At 39.1% G+C, this 12039-nt stretch overlaps 1 pseudogene; it reads right to left on the minus strand.

Moving 5' to 3' along the window:
• Positions 1 to 8560: 8560 nt before the first annotated feature.
• On the minus strand, positions 8561 to 9190 carry LOC104677940 (annotated as a pseudogene).
• Positions 9191 to 12039: the final 2849 nt, after the last annotated feature.

Raw genomic sequence — 12039 nt, forward strand, 5'->3', positions numbered from 1 at the left:
AACAGTAAGATGTCATCATCATTAGTTCTTTGTTTTGTGGGCCAAGCCAATTTTTGGTGGCTATCCTCCATGGCCTTTGGTGTTTATCCTCTTGAAGAGTATTTTGCAAGAATTGTTATTGGAACTGCTTTTTCTTTTTTCTTTCTCTTTTCTTTTTTTATTTTATTTTATTTTATTTTATTTGAGACTGTGTCTTGCTCTTGTTGCCCAGGCTGGAGTGCAGTGGCCCGAATTTGGCTCACTGCGAACTCCACCTCCCAGGTTCAAGCGATTCTCCTGCATCAGCCTCCCAAGTAGCAGTGATTACAGGCATGCGCCATCACACCCATTCAATTTTTGTATTTTTAGTAGAGACAGGGTTTTGCCATGTTGGCCAGGCTGGTCTTGAACTCCGGACCTCAGGTGATTTGCTTGCCTCGGCTTCCCAAAGTGCTAAGATTACAGGCATGAGCCAACATGTCTGGCCTGGAAATGATTTTTCAAACAAGGTAAAAAACAGAGCTTTCATACCCTCTCTATTATGTATACTTATCACTGTTTTGTTATGAATTACAGTTGGTCCTTGGAAAACAGGGGTTTGAACTATGCAGGTCCACTTATGTGTGGATTTTCTTCTGACTCTGCCACTCCTAAGACAGCAAGACCAACCTCTTCTCTTTGTTCTCCTCACCCTACTGAACGTGGAGACAACAAGTATGAAAACCTTTATAATGATCCACTTAATGAATAGCAAATATATTTTATATTCCTTATGATTCTCTTAATACAGTTTTCTTTTCTCTAGCTTACTTTATTGTAAGAATACAGTATGTGACATGTATAACATACAAAATACACTGTTTATGTTCTCAGTAAGGCTTCCAGTTAAGAGTAGACTATTAATATTGAAGTTTTTTGGGAGTCAAAAGTTATATGAGGATTTTCAATTGCACAGGGGTCAGTGCCTCTAACCCCTGTGTTGTTCAAGGGGTCAACTGCACTGTCTCACATTGTCAGACAAGAGTAAAAGGATATGTTAACATCAGGGCTATATCCTCTGGAAGAACAACAAAAATGCTTTTGAGTTGAGAAAATAACTTCAGATACTACTGAAATTCCTCAGAAGAATTAAGCCAGAGTGCCAGGTATATTAATCAAGTATCAGTGAGAGGAGTACTGAAGTTTTCTAAAAGGAAAAAAAAAAAAAGAAAGAAAAATAATGATCAAGTAGTTTTTAGTTGGCAGTTGGGTAAACACTCAACTGCCATTGGGTTGGCCATGTTTACCACTAAATATTGGAGGGAGACCTAATCTAGGCCCTGGTGCAGTGGGGCTTTAATGTGCAAGCACAGGAAAGAATCAGTCCCTCCCTGGCATAGGAAGGATCATAATCTAAGACCCAAAGGTTAACCCGACAGGCTGGGCACTGTGGCTCACGCCTGTAATTGCAGCACTTTGGGATGCCAAGGTGGATGAATCACCTGAGGTCAGGAGTTTGAGACCAGCCTGGCCAACATAGTGAAACCCTGTCTCTACTGAAAATACAAAAATTAGCCGGGCGTGGTGGCACACGCCTGTAGTCCCAGTACTTGGGAGGCTGAGGGAGAAGAATCGCTTGAACCCAGGAAGTGTAGGTTGCAGTGAGCCAAGATTCCACCATTGCAGTCCAGCCTGGGTGACAGAGTGAGACTCTATCTCAAAAAATAAAAATAAAAATAAAAAAATAAAGATTAGCTCGACAGAACCTTGACTCCAGCCCCATTCTGCCAGCTCAGCACCATGGGTAGGGAAGCACCCACTTCTCCTCAGGTGAGATCAAGGGTATAATCCTCATGACCAGGATTTACTCCTCATACACTTGGCTGTAAGAGGTTTCTATGGCACTCTGCCTACAGGGGATCCACCATGGATGAGTTATTCCTTATTTCTTAAGTGTCATTTGCTTGTTTAATTTTGTTTAATCTGTTACCAACACAGAAGAAAGCAATTCCATAGTTCCTTTCCCTTGAGTTTACACTATACTGCTAAGTTGGTTGAATATAATTTGTTCTAAATGATTTAATAAAATAAAATAATAATTTGTATTTTACTTTGGACATAAGATGTAATTTGTACATCTGATATTCTGAGAATACTTAGCATTTCAAATGAAAGCATAAAATCATAATTGGTTGAACTTTTGGCGAAGTCCTAAAGGACTTGTTAAGGATTGTGACTATAGGTTTTTAGGAGTATTCAGTCAATTCTTTAAAAGAATTTATTGAGATATAATTTATGTGCCGTAAAGTTTACCCATTTTAAGTGTACAATTCAATTTTTTTTTCCAGTATATTTCCAGAGTTGTATAACCTTAACCTAACTTTGGATTTTCTTCAACTCAGAAAGAAACCCTGTACCTATCAGCAGTCATTCCCATTCTTCCTCCCCACTCTTTTCCTTTTCCACTCCTAGGCAACCACGGATCTACTTTTTTTTTTTTTTTGAGACGGAGTCTCTCTCTGTTGTCCAGGCTGGAGTGCAGTGGCGCGATCTCGGCTCACGGCAAGCTCCGCCTCCCGGGTTCACGCCCTTCTCCTGCCTCAGCCTCCTGAGTAGCTGGGACTACAGACGCCCGCCACCGCGCCGGCTAATTTTTTGTATTTTTAGTAGAGACGGGGTTTCACCGTGGTCTCAATCTCCTGACCTTGTGATCCGCCCGCCTCGGCCTCCCAAAGTGCTGGGATTACAGGTGTCAGCCTGCGCCTAGCTCTGTCTCTGTCTTGATAGATTTGCCTATCCTGGACATTTCATTAACTGATATCATACAATATGTGATCTTTGTGAGTGAGAGTGGTTTCTCTTACTTAACATTTCTTTTTCTCCTTTCTTTCCTTTCCCTTCCTTCATTTCTTTCACCTGCCTGCCTGCCTGCCTGCCTTCCTTCCTTCCTTCCTTCCTTCCTTCCTTCCTTCCTTCCTTCCTTCTTTTCTTCCTTCCTTCCTTTCTCTTTCTTTTCTTTCTTCTTCGTTTTTTTTTTTTTTTTTTTTTTTTTTTTTTTTTTTTTTTTTTTTGGCAGGGTCTTGCTCTGTCACCCAGGCTGGATGCACTGGTGCAATCATAGCTCAGTGCAGCTTCAAACTCCTGGTCTCAAGTGATCTTCCTGCCTCAGCTTCCCTTGTAGCCAGGACTATATATCAGTGCCACCACACCCAGCTAATTTAATTAATTAATTAATTAATTTATTTATTTTTGTAGAGATGGGGTTTTGCCATGTTGCCCAGACTGGTCTTGAACTCCTGGCCTTAAGTAATCCTCTTACCTCGGCCTCCCAAAGAACTGGGATTGTAAGTATGAGCCACTATGCCTGGCTTCATTTAGCTTTCCAATCACTCGTTCTTTCATTATATAGTCTTTGAGCTTCTATTATTTACGCCGTGGTAGAGGTAAATAAAACACTCTTCCTTCAAGGAGCTTGGAGTGGTGGTTCTTGACTCTGTTAGACCCAAAGGTCCCTCGTTTTTTTTGTTTTGTTTTGTTTTGTTTTGTTTTGTTTGAGACGGAGTCTCGCTCTGTCGCCCGGGCTGGAGTGCAGTGGCCGGATCTCAGCGCACTGCAAGCTCCGCCTCCCAGGTTTATGCCATTCTCCTGCCTCAGTGTCCGGAGTAGCTGGGACTACAGGCGCCCGCCACCTCGCCCGGCTAGTTTTTTGTATTTTTTAGTAGAGACGGGGTCTCACGGTGTTAGCCAGGATGGTCTCGATCTCTTGACCTCGTGATCCTCTCATCTCGGCCTCCCAAAGTGCTGGGATTACAGGTTTGAGCCACCGCGCCCGGCCCAGGTCCCTCGTTTTTTAAACAAATATTTTGTAAAATTTCTTTCACAATCTCAAAATAAAATACGCATTTAAAATGACACACTTATGCAGAGAATTTAAAAATGAACATTATCCTCGGGGGCTGGGAGGAGGGAAAAATAGAGAGTTGTTTAAGGGGTATAGAGTTGCAGTTTAACTGGATGAAAAGTTCTGGAGATTGATTGCACAACAATGTAAATATACTTAGCACTATTGAGCTGTATAATTTAAAATGATCAATATGGTAGATTTGGAGATGTTTATTTTTATCACAATTTAAAATATTCCACATTGTCCTAAATGTAATATAAAGGAGACATAAAGAAGAAAGTAATTTGTAATCTAATAATATGTGTATCTCACGTGTTAATTTCCAGGCTCAATTAGGCAGAACTATAATGATGTAGTCAAATGCACTCATCCGACAAAATAAATAAGAAATAGAGGTCATTTCAAAATAAGAGGTACAGGAAAAGGAAAGAGCAGAGGCATATGTGAACACCAGAATAGAAATAGTTTAGGAGAGACTAAAACAAACCACACTAGTTTGTATACTATAAGAGAACAAGATGAAAACCTTTCATTGAAGTAGGGAAAACATCCAAGACAAATTATGGGCATTGAAGGGAGAAAATGAGTTGGGCATTATTTAAAAATGAAGGATAAAATAATATTATTGTAGCACATGGTATGGATAACAGTATCTCACATAATGTCTTAAAATCCCACAATTTATTTAGTTATAAGACCAGTCTCTAGAGCTTAAAAATACATGGGTGACCATTCTCTGATAAGCAGCGGTGAATAGAGTAGACTGGAAAAAGAAACCATCAGACAAGAGGCTTTAAGAGATTGTGCTCTGGGGACTCCAAATGGCAGAGAAAAAATAAGTAGCCAAAAAATAAATATATAGTTGATATGGTTTGGCTGTGTCCCAACCCAAATCTTAAGTTGAATTGTAGCTCCCATAATTCCCACGTGTTATGGGAGGGACACAGTGGGAGCTAATTGAACTATAGGGATGGTTTCCCCCATGTTCTCTTGGTTTTCCCCCTTGTTCTCTTGGTAGTGAATAAGTCTCATGAGATCTGATGATATTTATAAGGGATTTCCCCTTTCATTTGACTCTCATTCTCTCTTGCCTGCTGCCATGTAAGACGTGGCTTTCGCCTTCGGCCATGATTGTGAGGACTCCCCAGCCACGTGGAATTGTGAGTCCATTAAACCTCTTTCCTTTATAAATTACCCAGTCTCGGGTATGTCTTTATTAGTAGCATGAGAACACACTAATAACAACAGTTTCAAAATGTAATTATCATAGCATATATATCTTATCATAGTACTTTCAACTTAAACAAATATATGCTAATAATATTAAATATTTGAAAACAATATCTTGTATTAAAATTCAGTGACATGTCTGTTTCCTAGGTCTATTCTTCAATATTTTGTACAGAGCCTATGAAAGTTAGCTTAAAATCTCCTGTCACCGGTTACCAATTGATTTTCATGACATTTGCAGTAAGCATTTTGAAACCATCCTCAGCTATATGTGTAGTAGGATGCTGCCATATGGCCATACCACTCTGAACCCACCTGATCTCATCTGATCTCAGAAACTAAGCAGAGTCAGGCCTGGTTAGTACTTGGATGGGAGGAATGCTGCCATAATTTAGAATATTTTCAAACAAGTGGGTGAGAAAGTCTTAGCTGGATCCCAGATCTTTTTATAATGACTGATTAAATCATATGTTGTCCTCAAAGTTCAATTTTTTCTCTTTTTATATGAGAGGCACCATACAGAAATCAATTAACTTTTCTTGAAAATGCTGGCAAAGATATTCCACATCTGTTTGAAACCACCCAATCTGGTATTGTAAAATGTTAATGGATCTTTAAACCTAATCATCACAGCATCCAAATGAGAGCAATGTATTTCTGAGTCAGTATCTTTTAACCTACCCTTATAGTCAGATTATGCGGCAAAGCTGAAAACTATAAAAATTATCATTGAGCAAGTGCAATGGATTGAATGTTTATGTGCCCTTAAAATTTAAATGTTAAAATCTTAACACCCCTGGTGATGGTATTAGGAGGTGGGTCCTTTGGGGGTGATTAGACTATGAGGGCAGAGCCCTTATGAATGTGATTAGTGCCCTTATAAAAGAGACTCCAGGGAGATTCTTCACCCCTTCTGCCATGAGAGGACACAGCAAAAAGGCGACTATGAATTCGGAATAGGCCCTCACCAGACACAGAATCTGCTGGCACCTTGATCTTGGACTTCCCACTCTCTAGAACGGTGAGAAATAAATATTTGTTGTTTTTACGAGTCACCCAGTCTGTGGTATTCTGTTAGTAGTCTGAAAAAACTAATCTGGCAAGCTTATTTTAAAAATATTATAAAGTCATGAGAATTCCCTATACTATAATGAGATTGAGCTCCTTTCCTTAAAATGTAAGAAGGACCTCATTTGCGCTGTAGCTCTACCTTTGCAGTGGATAGGACTGTGCCCTCCTTAGCATTAGTTATAGGAGGAAACCTGACATCTGCTACCTCCTGATGTGAGGAAATATGAAGTATAAGCATCACATGTGATTCTTGCCAAAAAGGTTTGATGTGAATCTAATGAAGTCTATAGAGCTCATTTCGTATTTACGGGGAAGAGAGGGAGGAATAAGTTAAATGGCACCATGAAGAGACAGAAAAATTCAGAATTTGGAAATTCGAAAGGACAACTGGCTTAGTAAAAAAAGGTCAACTTTATAAAATTGTATTAAAAAATAGGGTCAAGAAATGTTCTAGCTTAAAATAGAGTCACGATGCACAAATGCAATTGATTTTTGTTATTGTCAAAAGGCATTTTGGGGACAGTTGGAGACATTTGAAAATGAACTGGGTATTAGATGACATTAAATAATGATTCTGAATTTTTTTTTACTCATGGCACAAAAGCATTTAATAAGTGATGCATCAGTGTAGAAAAACACATCACTTGTAGCTTGTCCTTTAAAAGCAAGATGACCAAGTGAAAAGTCAGTACAGATTCTTATTTTTATGTTTCGAAAATCAAAGGTGCACATTAAGAATTGGACTGCTGTGATTTTTCTTCTTTCCAGAGATGACCTACATGCTTTCTGATAAGGAATATTCTATCACACATTGCACTAAGCCAAAGCAGACAGATGACTGGTAAGGGTGTTTACGATTTCCGACTCATACTGAGCTAGACCAGCAGTGGAACACTATCTCCGTAGGAGAGATCTTGACGGTAAGAAATGGCAGAGTCCCTACCTAACCCTGAGAACTCAGCAAACTTGTTTATACAGAAAGTATTTTCAGTTAACATGCAAACACATAAACATGCTAGAAGAACAGGATACCTTTTAGTGTATTTCTAGCACACAGCATGCATTCATAGGTGCCCAGTAAAATAGGAATGAACGCCAACGTAGAAAGCATTTTTGCCTTCATAACATTCACTAAAAAGCACATGGTATATAATACTTTAATCTTTAAGTGGGTAATCATGGAAGATCCAAAATCATATCCGGGGGAATGAGACTTTTAATGGCGGTCTTGCAAGATCGGGTGTCTGATAGGCAGGCACACCCAGGGCAGTCACAGCGGGTAATTTATCTCCTAGCACGCAAGTCCCTCCCCAAGTTACTCATTGGTCGAGTACTATGGGACTACGGTCTTTCTGGATATTGCCTAAGTTGCATTATCCCCTTATAAGGTCATACCCCACCCCCTTCTCTGCTTAAGTTTTGAATTCCCTTACTGCAAGGCTACTCAGGCTACTAGTTTAGCCTGAGAATTCATCTATACAAATATTTTCCAAAATAACACTTTAAAGAGACTTCTGAAAATAGTGGGACTACATCAGGACCCGCAGAAGACATAGTCACACAAGGACTTCAAATGTTAAGACCAGGAGTTTTCACATGTAGCTTTTAGGTAAAGGGCACATCTCTTTCAGTTGATTCCTCCAGCCAGGACAAGCTGTGATCACAGGAGATTCAGACATCTCAAGATGGACAGCTGGCTGGAGTAACACCCCAGATAAATATAAAAAACCTCCCTGAGGCTGAAGAACTGAAACTCTGACTGATGTCAAAAATGAGATGCAAGTGCACAAAAAATTTATGCAAAGCCTGCTGGAATAAAGAAGGTTCATGATGGTGGGTTTTGATACACAAACATGAATGCTGGGTTGAGGAAGGGCCCCCCACGGGGTGGAATGCTTGACATGGGCTTGCTTACAAGGTGCCTGAGTCAGAAGCACCTGAGAGAGGTACCTACTTGGGGAGAGGAGGAATATTAGGGGTTAATGAATACAAGAAGGTGATTAGGTTGGGGCGGTGGGGGGTGGGGGTGGCTTACGCCTGTAATCCTAGCACTTTAGGAGGCCGAGGCAGGCGGATCACTTGAGGTCAGGAGTTCAAAACTAGCCTGGCCAACATGGTGAAACTGAATCTCTACTAAAAATACAAAAAAATTAGCTGGGCATGGTGGTGGGTGCCTGTAATTCCAGCTACTTGAGAGGCTGAGGCAGGAGAATCGCTTCAACCAGGGAGGTGGAAGCTGCAGTAAGCTGAGATGGGCCACTGCAGTACAGCCTGGGTGACAGAGCAAGACCCTGTCTCAAAAAACAAACAAACAAACAAAAAACAAACAAACAAAAAAAAACCCAATAAGATGTTTCAGGATAAATAGGTCCAGGAGAGTTAAGTCATGTTGGCTTCTACCTATCAATGCTTAATGCAAATGAAGAGGTGCAGAACAGAATCAGTGTTTCTGGGATATGTTCTGCCATCATGAGCCGGGCCTATTGAACTACTGAGCCTGTGACATTGAGAATGATCCCATTCATTGTCTGGAGGTAGGTCCCAGTGCTGCAGATTGTTCTGGGAAGCTGGCATAGAAGATGATTTGCACAATGAAGTCTCCACTAAACCACGGCTTAAGTCCAGTCTCTGGCCTTCTTTTTCTGCTCTGCAGTCCAGAAACATTTCTTTAAAAGCTGGAAAATCCGTAAATGTGAGCCGCATTTGGAGTATGTCACCAACCACTTCATCTTTGTGGTGCTGTAACGTTGTGAAAGCTGCCATGTTAAAGCCAAGAATTTGCTCCAGCAACTGTTCTTCTATATACTTTTCTGCCAAAGAAATATATTCATTAAAAATAGGTGTGTAGGTGAGTTTATTCTCTTCGGTGTCCTCAAACTCCTGGTAGTAGTTGTTGATGAAATTTCTCTGTAATAACTGGAAGTCTTCATCCATGATAATGTCCTCTAAATATCCAACCACAGCATCAAAATGTGCATCAGAGTCAGAGAAGAAGGGCACAATGAAGCCTTCTTCTAAAGTACCCATGGTTGGTGCCACCGCACCCACCCAAGTGAACTGGTCCATTGGGTCCCTATGGTTTCTAGGGCACAGAGGTTGGCTGGAGGAAGCCTTGCCCAGGCTGAGGCCCACTCCTGAATTTTTTAAGGTATAGTAATAACATTGTGATTATGCAGGAGAATATCCTTATATTTAGCAGATTCATGGTTAAGAACTCAGAGATGAAATAGCATGGTCACTGCATTTTACTTTGAAATGTTTTAGTCAATTATACAAACATACAGGAAGCAATTATAGCAAAATACTTGAAATTGCTGAATGTAGGTGGCAGGCATATGGGTGTTCCTTGCTCTAATCCAAAGGTGTCCAATCTTTTGGCTTCCCTGGGCCACGTTGGAAGAAGAACTGTCTTGGGCCACACATAAAATACACTAACACTAATTGTAGCTGATGAGCTAAAAAGAAAATCGCAAAAAAATCTTATATTTTAAGAAAGTTTACGAATTTGTGTTGGGCCGCATTCAAAGCTGTCCTCATCCACATGTGGCCTGTGGGCTGTGGGTTGGACAAGCTTGCCCTAGTCTTTCAACTTTTCTGTATATTTGAAAATAAATATATTAATATATAAAATATAAATTAAAAAATTATAATTTGAATAATGAAGATCTTTTCAAATAAGCTTGAAGGCTATACCTTATCAATTTGCAGTATTTCCAATTATATATATATTTTTATTGATCATGTTAAAGATCCATAAAGGTCCACAATGTGAGCCAAACCTTTTAAATATATTTGCTTGGTGAACTATCTTACTTGGACATGACATTCGAACACTTAAATGACATTTGAAAGATTATGAATAATCTGTCAGTGAGGGGATTATTTTAAAACATTCATTGAAGATTATCTCTTTCTCTGAGACTTGGTAATTAAGTTGTTGATGAATAATAAAATGACTTGTTAAAACACCCGGTACCTCTTTTTAAAGTTGGCTCTAAACTTACATTATTGGTGCTCCATCTGTTAAATAAGCAATGATGTTGGAAAAGGAAATTTTTTTCCCTTTAATTTTAGGGTTCTAAATATTGACAATTTTTTTGCATTCATTGTTAGTAATTTTGAAAATAATCTTTTCTGCATAATTTTTCTGTCCTTGCACACTTTATAGATGCAAATATTAAAGTCTTATGATTATCCAGGTTACTTTTGCCCAATCATAATCAAGATTATTTGCATTATGCAATTGATTTCAAGATCTTTTACTATCTTCTTAAAGCAGTATTACAATGGGATACAGAAATTATTTGGTTTGGATTTCTTTTTATCCTCTTAGTACTAATCTCTTATATAGCTTATAAAACTAATTTTCTTAGAATATTGTACGATGTACCATATTGCATGATCTTTTATGTTGTTCTGTAAGAACCAGTGAGACTCACCTCCTTTTGCAGAGAACATTCTTGAACATTCCAGTGACACTATAGCAATTTTCAGTTTTTCTTAAATATCAGAAATAAATAAATAAATAAATTAATATATACACACACATAGCTTTGCCAATGTGATCAACATGTTCCTTTGTAAAATGTTCACTTACTTTTGATGGGTTCGTTGGCTTAACTAGAAAAAAATGTGTTGGCGGAATAGACATATTGGTGACTGTTCATTTCTGCATAAAAGCTGTAAAACCCAATTTAATATATTCGACTGAATATTTGCCCACATTTAAAATTTATATTTGACATTTTGAAATAAGAGCTAAATGAGGAAATCTGTACATCTACTTGCAGTCACCATGAATGCCTCATCGACAAATGCAGATGGATACAGGAGTGTTGTGTTGGTGACTCAAATACCACCCTCAGTGGTGCCCATAGTGATGTGATTTCTGAAATGGGAAACAACTCTTGATAAAGTTCTGAACATAAACCAAGTACATTCTTTCCTCAGTTTATGGCAGTTATATTCCTGTGAAATTCAATATATAACACCATGCAAAAATACTTTTGATTTGATATAAAACAGAGTATGAATCTTTTTTTTTTTTTTTTTGACAGAGTTTTCGCTCTTGTTACCCAGGCTGGAGTGCAGTGGCGTGATCTCGGCTCACTGCAACCTCTGCCTCCTGGGTTCAAGCAATTCTCCTGCCCAGCCTCCTGAGTAGCTGGGATTACAGGCATGTGCCACCATGCCTGGCTAAGTTGGGTTTTTTTGTATTTTTAGTAGAGATGGGGTTTCATCATGTTGGCCAGGCTGGTCTTGAACTCCTGACCTCAGGTAATCTGCCCGCCTCAACCTTCCAAAGTGCTGGGATTACAGGTGTGAGCCACTGCACCTGGCTCAGAGTTTGAATCTTAACTCAGATAATTATAAACAAGTTTTTCACCTACAGAAAGTCCAGTGGAACATTCCAAAGTTGAACATGATGCATATAGTTTTTTTTGTTTTTTTTTTTTTTTTGTACTGAACTGTGTGGATATTGCAAGGTATCTAGCTTCCTGGCTTGTCCACTGAATATCTGTTGTGTTCTCCCAACCCCTAAACTTATTACAACTAAAAATGCCCCTTACATTTTTAAAATGTCTCCTAGGAGCTGTATCACCTCTTTTGAGAACCACTGGCTTAGAGTTGAAAAAGAGTCAATAAATACATAAGAAAAATAAAACATTGTGAGTGCTCTTAGGAGAAGTGATATGTAAACTGAGTCTTGTAAAATCCATGTGGACTAGGATAAAAGGACATGGTAGGCAGAATGAATATGTTATCAAGTTTATAATACTTAAGACTTGCAAATAGTTTGGTACAACTGGAATCTAGGATGCAGAGGTGGAGTTTATCAGGAAACAATTCAGGGAGGTACATAGAATCCAGGTCAT

Source organism: Rhinopithecus roxellana, chromosome 18 (assembly GCF_007565055.1).
Source record: "Rhinopithecus roxellana isolate Shanxi Qingling chromosome 18, ASM756505v1, whole genome shotgun sequence".
Classification (NCBI taxonomy): domain Eukaryota; kingdom Metazoa; phylum Chordata; class Mammalia; order Primates; family Cercopithecidae; genus Rhinopithecus; species Rhinopithecus roxellana.